This window comes from Sturnira hondurensis, unplaced genomic scaffold (genome assembly GCF_014824575.4).
Source record: "Sturnira hondurensis isolate 20B ecotype Veracruz unplaced genomic scaffold, ASM1482457v3 Scaffold0008196, whole genome shotgun sequence".
NCBI lineage: Eukaryota > Metazoa > Chordata > Mammalia > Chiroptera > Phyllostomidae > Sturnira > Sturnira hondurensis.
In genome coordinates, this window is record NW_028080827.1 from 4,551,635 (window position 1) to 4,563,671 (window position 12,037).

At 43.6% G+C, this 12,037-nt stretch overlaps 1 protein-coding gene across 1 annotated transcript in view; it reads right to left on the reverse strand.

Moving 5' to 3' along the window:
• The window catches only part of SHC4 (SHC adaptor protein 4), a 108,696-nt gene that overhangs the window by 58,906 nt on the left and 37,753 nt on the right, over positions 1-12,037 (reverse strand). The gene's annotated exons all lie outside the window — the stretch shown is intronic.

The following is a 12,037-nucleotide window of genomic DNA, read 5'->3' on the forward strand; positions in this document are numbered from 1 at the left end:
TCCTTAATGGAAGTGGCGAACACGCTGGCGCCCTCCTCTCCAGAAACGCAGTTAGAGCTAAGAGCTTCTGTGTCTGGGACTCAGCATTCATAACCTCCGAGCTTTCACTCGCGTAACATGAACCCTCGTCCTGTGGCTTTCGATACATATTATTAAACTTTTCACAAAGCAAATGGAGATCTCTAAGCTCTTTTCCAGATCCCCTAGAGATCACTGTTTAAATTAGTAAACTATGTTAACACACACACTATGTTTATATATATATATATATATATATATATATATATATATATATATTGTATTTCATGAAAATATTTTCTATGAGATGTTTTAGAAGGGAGGAGCAGTCAGAGGAGGGGTGGGAGAGAGAGAGATTAGCAGAATTCCCCCAAATTCTAGGCATCATTCTGATTTATAATGTATGTTTTAGTTCCATTCTTTTTTTTTTCTGGATAAATGAAACTCTTCCCAAGGTATTATTTTGTCTGCTTTTTTTCAAAATTGCCTGCAACCAAAAGACAGAATGACTTTTTGATTTAGCATATTTTCTTGGGATTTTATAGGTATTGTTTCTCTAGAATTCCAAACTTTGTCTCTGCAGCAAAACAGAGGATAATATAGAGGGTTGGACTGTTTTGTATGGTTGGTTGATGTTTTCAGTCATCTTAATGATTAATCAATAATTGATGAAGCATATGTAAGTGGTCCAAATTGGGCTCTGGTGGTACCAAAATAGCTAGAGCAGGCACCCCACTCTGGTTTTGGTATTTAATAAAGAAGTATTTATAAGAATGGTATTATCGGGCCCTTTACTCCATGAGAGCCTACTGGTCTACTGGAGTGCTTTGGTCTAAAAGTTCCTTGTAAAGGTTTGCAATAAAAGTAGAAACAAAGGTGGGCATTGATGCTGCTAAGTATAATAATAGCTATTATTAGAAGTTGTTACTTTTTATATAGTACCCTGTGGTTTTATAGAGCACTTTCCCAGACATTATTTTTTTTAGTCTCATACCAACAGTCAATATGTTCTAACAAAAAGTACAGTTGTGAATTTGAATTAAAGTGAGTGCTTTATAGCATGAGCAGCTCTTGAGAGTTTGGAAGGATGGACCTACCTGGCAGAGTAGAGTTTGGAAATTCTGCACAGAAGGAAGATTCTGTGCAAGGAAACCAAAACGTAAATGATCACAATATGAGGGGAACTACAAGTCCTCTGTGACTCGCTAGACTGTAAAGTGAGGGAGAGCAAGAGTGAATAAGGGCTCACCAGAGTCTGAAAACTTCTCCAGGAAAGGACAGGAAATATTTTAGAGTTCACTTGTTGCAACGACTCATCTCTGCCGTTGCAACTCAAGTTCTCTTGATAGACAACTTTGCTCAGAAGAAAAAAGAGGAAACTTGTGCTTATGAACTTGCTTTTAAAAAGTGGTTCTACTGTACACCACATTCCTAGCAGTACTGTTCACAATAGCTAAAACGTAGAAGCGGCCCAAGTGTCCATAAGTAGATGAATGGATAAGCAAATTGTGGTACTGTACATACAGACAGTGGAATATTACTCAGCCCTAAAAGGGAAGGAAATTCTGCAATGTGCTACAATGTGGGTAAACCTTGAGGACACTATGTTAAGTGAAAACAGCCTGTCCCAAAAGGACAAACATACATGATTCCACCTATAGGAGGTATGTGGAGTGGTCGAAATCATAAAGACAGAGAGGAGACTGGTGGTCGCCAGAGGCCTGAGGGGAGGGGAGAACTGGGAGTTACTGTGGAATGGGTACAGGCTTTCAGTTTTGTCAGGTAAAATAAATGATGGGGTTGGATGGTAATGATGGCTGCAAAACAGTAAGAATTTATTTAATAGCACTGACTATACACTTACAAATGTGTTAAGATGGTAAATATTACATTATATGTATTTTACCACAATGAACACAGAAAAAATATCAAAAAGTAGTTATTAATTTGAGACTCTGAAGAGAGTCGCACACTCTCTCTCCAGTAAAAGGCCTGTTCCTACAAACTCTTCAGTCAGACGGCCCACCCCTCCCCCACCCATCACCCCCAGAAAACCATTTGTGAGCCTCTTGGGAGTCCACAGATCCCTTGTTAAGAAGCACTGCTTTAAAATAACTTCTCGAATTCTGCTTTCTTTGCTGATGTCAGGGCTAACACATCTCCTGAAACTCCAGCCGGGGAAGACAGACACATGCCCGCATTTCACTGCCTTTCTTTACAAAGATCTTTTCTTTCCTTGAGTCCAGGACCAAGAGATTGTAATATTTTCAAGAACAAATAGTACTTTCAATGCTTTTATGAAGTTTCAGCTATCCCCTCCGACCTAAAGCACTGACTTTACAAATGCTGAGGAAAAAGAAAACAGAGAACCCCACGCAGGGATTTCTTCCAGGACTGAGGGTGCCCCTGCCACCCCCAGCGGCCCAAGCAGCCTGCATGTCTGCATAACCCTTTTTCGGAGTGACCTGCTCTGAGATATGCTCCGGCTAGCAAACCTTCAGCAAACACCTTCCCTTAGAGGAGCAGAACTCTCGGAGTTTAAAGGGCGGAAGATTTCCACCCGGGGAGCCTGTGCTAGAGGGAGCACGGGAGGAACGCCCACAACACCAACAGTGGCCACTTTGTTTATTGTTTGGCCACATGAGCGGGGAGGGGAGAAGTGGGCTGATGTAAGAGAATGAGAATGCAATTGAAGATTTGCTTTTAAGCATATAAAACCCTGCCTACACCATAAGACCAAAAAAAGATATTTTGTCTGTCTTCACAGAGTCCAAACTGATCATGCAAACAAAGCCACCTTTCTTCGTCGACCCACGGTCGCTACAGTACTGAAGTCACAATTTTTCTGTGTCTTTAACCCTTAAACGGTTAAGCTCCTGTGGAAGCAGTGTTGCCTAACTCCTCCCCCCTCGCCTTTATTTTTAAGTTTGGAAGGCAATATCGCAATCCAAGACAAAGTGGAGCATTTACTGGGGGTTGGGGCTGTGGGACAAATTGTTTCTAGTGAATGTCAAAATGCACTTCTTCAGTAAATAGGAAAGCCGGAAAATGTGTAACACGAAACCAGGCAAATGGCCCACTGGAGTGGTTACAGGCGGCGCTCTCCACCTCCCGCCACCCATGCACGCACTCACAGTGAAGGAGCGGCTTTAGTTTTGTCCAGGCCAACAGAAATGAGAATAAATCTTCATCACAGCCAGAGCCTTTCCAAAACAATGGTCAAAAAGATTTAGGCAGACAAAGCCTAAATTTTCCCAATTTTACCCATATTTCCCAGGGGACTTCCCCTCCCTTGTCATCTCCAACGTGAATCCTTAAAGACATCAGTGACCAATAGGGAAGGGACAATTGTCACTTGAAGGTCTCGAACAGCCTTCATAGTGATAAGTGAGGGGACTTGTAAATCAGACTGCACATCAGCATGGTATTAGGTTGTCCTTATTGTTCTCCGGAAACTAGTACCTTTTTCAAAAGTCTCTGCCTTGAGAACATCCAGGCTCAGTGATCCATGTGTCCAGCCTCACTCAGCTTGGTGAAACCGAAGTCATCCCAGAACTTTGTGCGAGCCCTGGGACAGGGCCCTTTGGAACAGGAGCCGGCCTCCACGGCGATAAGCACACAATGAACGCAGTCAGTGCCCAGAGAACGGCTGAAAACGGAAAGCTTCAAACTCCCTTTGTGCTGCTATCGGGGGCATCGCCCAGGCACTCTAGGAGGGTAGACTCGGCCCATAAAATACATCCCTTCATTTTAGAAAAGGGCACTTGGGTCCCAGGGTGGTCAAAGAAAACCCTCCAGTGCTGCCCACAGCATCTGTTCTCACACCAACTTATCACACCGCTCCATTCAGCCTGAATCATATTTAAAATCTGATTCTAAAGTACATTTGCAATTCTACCTGCCCCAACAATCGCAAAACACGGGTTGCTCTGTCCACTCCATCATTCTGCCCTTTGGCTCTGATGCATCAGACCCATCAATCGTGCTTTAACAAAGCAAAAAGACCATCATGCCGGACACCCGCCCCCCCCCCCCCCCGCGGCCCGCCGTATGGCGCCTCCCCAACAAGTGTCCTCCAGCGAACAGAAACAGAATCATTTTCTCCCGTCCTCACAACAATTTGCTGTAGTAGAATCACATATTTCAAAACGCAAACACCTGTTTCTGCGAACTGATGACTTATACACTTTCAAAATATGTAAGCCCTATGAAAACGATGCCAGAGAAATGGGGTTGATTTCATATGAAACACACTGGAATTTGTAAATCCAAAAGATTTCTCCTTTACCTTAAGATAAACTGGATTTTTCTAAAACTAATCTGTTTTAGATAAAACATTCTAAATACTATGAAAGTACATCTTTTGGAGCTGGAGAGTGTACTAATCATTCAGTGTGGTCACTTAAGAGTCAAAGCTCATTTTTTAAAAAACAAAACGGATCCAAGTTAGCCACTCACTGTATTCACCACATTTCACTACAAATAATGTTGATCGACTTACAAAAGTTAGGCCTATCGTCAAAAAAGAAAGACTGGAGTGATTTGGATATTTAAAACAGTTTGCCATGGAGGTACTGAGGGAGGCAGAAGTCAGTGGAATTGGTGTACAACTTCCACCATTGTTAAAAGAAAAACCTTAAGGGCCTTTTGGCATATACACACTCACACACGACTTTATTTGAGTTTATTTATTTATTCCACCATTTTTAATGTGCGTGTGCACCTCTGGAAGGAATCAGTAACAGGCCTACCCAGCTGCGTCCACTGTGGGAAGTAACAGCTGGACGGGTGCCGCCTGCACACCTGCTAGGCATTCACTGGTGTAAGCACCTGGGTAAGTGGTGATCGAGCTTTAAAGTTTTCAAGAGTCAACTGGGATGCTGGTTAAAATGCAGATTCCTGGGATTGATTCTACAGATTCTAATTCTATACTTCTGGGTTGGGGCCTGGGAATCTGCAGTTTAACAAGCCTCCCAGGTGACGCTGAAGCTGATCAGTTCATGGACCACACAGCTGATGAACACGTCCACTTGCACTCACCACCCGGGAGGCCTGGTGCTGTGCCCTACAGCTCCGGCCGGATGGTTGCATTAGTGGGTGCTACAGAATTAGGTCACCTGTTTCTAGTGGCTAGGGTAAGGGAGGAAGGCCACATCACCCACACATTGGATGGTGTTCTATTTTGGCACAAATCTATCTTCAACTTAGTCACTCGGTACGCTGGGATAAATATTTGGTATAATCCACCCTTTCCTCTTCCCTTGGTTCCCTTCATCCCTGCCATCTTCTCATTGGGGAGTGAACCATCTGGAGGTCTTGAACCTCTTTGCTCACATCACCCCCCTGGCACACACAGGTTGTGATGAGTGACCTGCTTTTTCTCTACCACCTGGCAGCCTGGATGGTGAGAGGCCTAGTCCATCTGCCCCTCAAAATGCACGGATGCTCTAGGCAGTGGCTCTGGACCTTGGCTGGACAATGGGGACACATGGAGGAGATTTAACAAATCCTGAAGACTGGGTCTCATCTCTGAACACACTGACTTAACTGGTACAGGGTGGGGCTTGGGGCCTGGGAGTTCTAAAAGCTCCCGCAAGTGTTTCCAATGGAGCGAGGGCTGCGAAACACTCAATACCAGCACTGGACAAGCCTTTATTGTAAAGGGCTAGTCAGTAAAAATGTTAGGCTTTGTGGGCCATACAGTCTCCGCTGCAACTACGCAACTTTGCAGTTGTAGTTCCAAAAGCAGCCACAAACAATATATAAACAAATGGGTGTACTTGTATGCCAATAACATGTGTAGATACTTGCATTTGAATTTGATGTAATTTCCACATTCACAAAATACTCTTCTTTTGATTCCCCCCCCCCCCCAACAAATAAAGATGCCAAAAGCCATTCTTGGCTCAAAAGGTGGCAAAACCAAAACCAGGCAGCAGGCTGGATTTGGCTGGCAGGCTGTGGCTCGCTGGCCCTTCTTCTGGAAAGACAGGAAATGAATGTAAGAGGCTTTGGGGTCAGGTCTGCTGTTCACTTGTGCATGGCAGGAAACCTGTTACGACACAACCTTTCGATCCTTACAGATGAAGATTATTCATATGTCTTTTGGACGTGGTCTTATTCAGTTTCTTGGTACGGGAAGCTAGATTTTATAAGACGTGAGTCTTGTGCCATGCAGATAGAAGGATTATGGAACTCCTTGCACAAACTGTAAATTAGTATCTTCCCTTCTTTTTCCCTCCTGCCATCATGCAGTGGCGGGAGAGAGGGGGCATGAAAATTCGTTCTAAAAAATACCAACTAAGCTTCCTTATGTGACATGATGTGCATACTCCAGCACAAAGTGCTTGGGGAAATACGACATAAACAAAAGTGCAAGATTACAGTAAATGACAAAAGGAAAGAAGTCAGGGGCTTTCGCTCATCTGTAACTGCTCTAGAAGAACAGAGAGTGCAGGGAAGCTGGTTAGCCGGCTGTGCCATCAAACAGCCGTTGCTAAAAAGCTAGCTGTTTCTTGCAAACTCTGTGAGCTTGAGCAAGTTTTTAAAGCTCTTTATGTCTCCATTTTTTAAATATATAAAATATGAATAATAGTGCTTTAAACAAGGCCTCCATGAATGCTAGCCATTATCATTGCTTTATCCTTATAATTTCTGCCTGCTTAACAACGGGGTCTGGGGTGAGGGGAGGTAGAAGAGGGTGAAGTGGGGATTAATGACGATGGAAGGAGACTTCACTTTGAGTGGGGAATATATAATACAGCACACAGATGATGTATTATAGAATTGCACACCAGGAACCTCTATAATTTTATTAACCAATGTCACCCCAATACATTCAATAAAAAGTAAAAAAAAATAACTTGTTCCAACCTGCTTTTTACAACACCTTATACCCAGCAGATTATTCTTATGTGTTATAGCCGGAATGCTTCAGACACTACGTTGTACAAGAGGTCTAACTGTGCCTGTCATGCAAACAGTAATGGCTAGTACAAGTTTCTAGAAAGGTAGAAGGCCGATCTGATTTTCTTTAGATAACCCATGGCACATGGCAGGCCTCCTTGGACATATTGTGTGTTCAGTACGTAAACGTTTAGACAGCTCTATGGCATGAAAGTAGGTACGATCCTTGTCCTCCTCTCTAACCCACACTTCGTTCAGAAGAGAAGTCCTCATTCACAGTTGTTGCAGTGTTCACTGCTAGTAGCTCATGGCTGAGTTCCCAGAAAGTGTCCTCTTTCTGAGGCAGTTACCTTGCCTACAGATGTGTCCCCTCCCCAGAAGCAGGAGGCAACCAGTGACCAGTCAATATGGGGTTCTAAGGCCTGGTCTGTTTGCCCACCAGATCTGCTGAAGCCTTTGTTGAGACAGCATCAGCATTCGACCGGCCTCCTGCCCAGTCTTGCACCCCCCCACTCCGGCGAGATCTTGAGAGCCCTCCCAGTAAACTTTTTGCATTTAACTCTCCATCTAAAGTCTCTTTCTAGGTCCAGAAACAAGCCTAACTCTTGCTAATGAGCTGTTGCCTGAATTAGGTAGGATACTTTACATTGGCACACACACTTAATTAAAGGACACGGTTGTTGTTTTTTTGTAGTCCAACTTTAGCAGGTAAGTTTAGTGATCAAAACTTTCTTTTCAAGAATCTGTGTTGTCACAGATGACAGTGTAAAAATCATCTGCAGAGAAATTTCATAAGCACTTCAGATGATCTGGATCAAAAAGATCCACCTTCTTACTGTGCAAACATACGTGAACATACACATTTTCCTAGACGAGGTGCAGCTCTCACAAGACACAACCCATGTTTAATTAAAGGGGTCCGAGCTGGGCATTACTCCATCAGGCCTTTCTCAGCTTTACTGAGGAGAATGCCGGCAGGAAATGACACATCTGCATGGCAGGTGAAGACACGCACCAACTGTCCTGCATTTTTATTCGGCCACAAAGCTCTCTTTTTATCTAAGACACTCTCAGGCTGAGATTAGCCCTTAATGAATTTTTAGTGCCTTCTACCTAGCTCGTTCTTCCCAAAAAAAACTGTATCTTGATTGTTCTGGCTACATATACATACATAGACACATACACATACACATACATATACATATACACATACACATACATATACATATACACATGCATATAGCAGAATTAAAACTTGCTGCTCTGGAATTCCCTAGGCTTTTCCCCTGTCCTCTCCAAAACAAAATAAAAACCTCACGCTGTTTGGGATGTTCTGGGGAACCAGCTTTTCAAAACCAGGGGTGTCCGTATGATTTGTGGTCTGACTGGGGACCACATTTTGAAACCCCAGGGTTGGCTCCCCTTACACCTGGGGCCTCCAAGTGTGGCAACATCTGGGAACTTGCCAGACATGCAAATTCTTAATAAAAAACCGGGAGTGGGGCCCAACATTCTGCTTCAACAAGCCCTCCAGGTGACTGACTGATTCTCTGGCAGGCCAAAATTTGGGAACCACCGTCCGACACGATATCTTTTTTCCCTCGGCAGAGATCAGAAAAGGACACTGGAAGTGTCCATACCTACTGATTCATGAGCAGCTGGGTGAAAAGTCTCCCAGAGGGAACTCACAAACCAGGGATCTGGCTTCCTGAATCAGGCCCATTTCCTGCCTGAGGATGTAGTGTTTCCTTATTCTGTCTCTTCTGGCTTTCAGCATCTCCCTGAGTTTTGTTCCTTAATGTTTTCATTCTGATTGAGGCACAATACACAAGAGTCAGACAGATACGATATCGGGATCCACCGCGTATTAACTTGCTAGGAGACCTTGGTGAGTTCTGCAATGTCTCAGTATCCTCATGGGCACAATAGGTTTAATAGGAACATCTCTTTTATAAATGCTAACTTCTGTGATGATGATGATGCTGATGATGGTAGCTATTAATTAATAATAAATTGCTCTATACATTTTTTCCTAATAACTGAAAATCATGTTCCGGTCCCTGAACTAGAAAGTAGTCGAAGTTTAGCCAGTTCTATGTGGATTGAGAAATCCTACTCTTCATCTGAATCAACTCCTTGGACCCTCAAGGCTCTCTGAACCAAAAGGAGCATCTTTGGTGAATTTAATTTTAGTCCTTTGTTCAGTAATATATATATAAATGGTACCCATGTGCCAGACAGTCTATCATGGAACCAGGGACCTGACTCAGTTGTCTAAGAGCTCTTCATTCTGGAATTTGGCCTAGTTAAGGATACCAGATTCCATGTTTATAGATTGTCTAGTTCTTCTGACTACCAGCAGTGAGCATGGGGCCTTCAACACCCCCAGAGTCATGTCAATATTTGGGAGAAGCCCTGAAGCCTCTCTGTTAATAATAAATATTTATTAATCTGACTATGCCCCAGGGACTGTGGCTCTGACAACTGCCAGACCATGGACTAGGCCCAAGGATCGGGAAACCTTCAAGCCCAAAGGTGGTGCATGAGGGGGCCCTCATGATTGCTCCACTGAAACAGAACCACAGGGGACCCAAGCCCTTCTTGGCCAGACACAGTCTAGGGCACTCTCTGAGTTTTCTCAAGAGCTTCCCATGCAACTGCAGCATGAGAGTTTCCAGAACAATGGTTCCAAAGGCCTATTCTACTTGCACTGCAAAATTATCAGACCAGAAGGTGAGCACTGTGTCCATCGAAATCAAAACTGGAAACCCACTCTCTTGCTCCTGGAGAATGTTTGCAGACTACAATTGAGACTGCTTGGTGTGCTACAAATATTCAGTACTAACTCCCAAACGAAGCCAAAATACACCACGAAAGGCAGAAAGATACTTGAATGCATTCTCATCTGGTTCTACGCGCTGTGAAGACAGCCTGGGGCAGGGGGAGTAGAGGGGAGTCACTGGATAAAGCTATTTCATTCTGTAGTCAGATCTAAAAATAACGAGGTCTCCCCAAAATGCAGAGGCTTGAACATGCATGCATTTTAAGCACCGAATTAATTTGTTTCTCCTCAAACACTTGAGGCCATTCACTGCCACCCATACTCGGACAGGGACAGACAGCTAACTATTCTCACTCGGGCCAGTGAATGTATGCATGTATATCATCTATTCGAGAATGTGTGTTTGTAGTGTACGCATATGTGTGATAATATCTACACATCTGTGAGTTTTTATGTATTCATATGGATAAACCAGCAGGCCCTGATTTTAGCTACAACATATTTTTAGAAACCACTCCATAAAGTGGATCATATTTTCCATGGAAAAGATGCTATCATTGGGAATTTCATTCCTGACCAATGGCTTTTTGGCAAATAAAATATAGAAACTGTAAATCATCTGTCATGGAACAAAAAATAATAATCATTTTATAAACCTCTACAGATAACTAAAATATTTTTAAAATGCCCTACATCTTAGAAAAAGGGCAAAAACAAATACAATGCTACCCGTGTGGTCTCAATGTGTTTGTCACCACACAGAACACAGCTCCTTCTAATTATGTTCTAAAATTAATGCACTAGCTATAATAATGTGAGACATTTGAGCAACAGCTTTGCCAACTTTACATTTTAATGAGCCATTTGGGGGATGACTTAAGTCGTCTCAGTCCCAGTATCTCCCCACTCCCGCGCTCTATCTCTGTCTTGTCCAAAGAAATGGATCTAATTTCTTCATTGCCCTTTGAGGTGGAAATCCATTTTGAGCCACATCTACTACCTCCATTTGACAAGGTTCCTTCTCCTCCTGCTTTTTCCTCTCCTCCGCCTCCTTCTCCCTCAGCCAGTCCCCTTCCTAGGACATGACTTAGGGAATTACCGCTTTGCCACAGTGCAATTCTGTCCTGGCCAAAGACGACGGATCCAGGATTAGACCCTGACCACCAGTTCACCTGATCATTTGATATTTGGCACTGAGAGAACCAGAGATGGGGAGTCTCTGCACCGTGGCTGCTGAGGCCTCAGGGAGCCCAGACCCCATCCTTCCACAGGATCCTTCGCTGCTCCTCAGGTCCCATGAGCTGCCCCAACATCCTTTCAAGAAATCCCCCTTTTGGTGTAAGCTAGTCTTCAAGGTTTGCTGTGGTCTGCATGTGTGAGTCTCCCCAAAACTTGTATGCTTAAATCCGAACCGCAGACCTTATTCGTGGGTGGGTCTTTAGGAGCTCACGAATGAGACCAGTGCTCTCATCAAACAGAACTCCTCAGCCCCATCTGCCACAGGAGAGCATGGCCAGACGTGTGCAGCTGGGGCAAGGGCAGCTTGGGCACACGTCTGGTCATGTGCTCAAGACATTCTGGCTTCCAGAACTGTGAGAAATAAGTTCTGCTGTTTATAAGCCCCCCAGTCCATGGCATTTTGTTGTAGCGGCACAACCCGAGGGAGAGAACAAGGTTCATCCATGCCGTAGCAGGTGTCAGGATTTCCTTCCCCCTTTCCCCAGCTTTATTGAGGAATACTTGACAAATAAAATGGGAAAATATTTAAAGGGTACAAGGTGATGACTTGATGTACACATTATGAAAAAATTCCCATAAGTCAGGTTAATTAACACTATCACCTTTTTATCATTTTTTTGTGTGTGTGAAAACACTTAACATTTAGCATCTTGGCAACTTTCAGTTATACAACACATATTATCATCCACAGTTACCACGCTCCACAAACCTCCATCACCATGTACCCGAAAGTTGTGCCCTTCTACCAGCGTCTCCCCATTTCCTCCATCCTCCACCCTGGCAGCTGCCATACAATTCTGTTGCTACAAGTTAAACTATTGTTTTCTCTCCAACTTTTTTTTAGATTCCACATGAAAGTAATACCATGCATTGTCTGGCTTACTTCACTTAGCGTAATACCCTAGAGTTTCGCTCATGTCACAATTAGCAGAATTCCCTTTTTTAAAGCTAACTAATATTCCAGTGCATGTGCATGTGCATCCACCACATTTTATTTATTTTTAAAAATACTTTTAAATTTATTTTTAGAGAGAAGGGAAGGGAAGAAGAAAGAGAGGAAGAGAAACATCAATGTGTGGCTGCCTCCCCTGC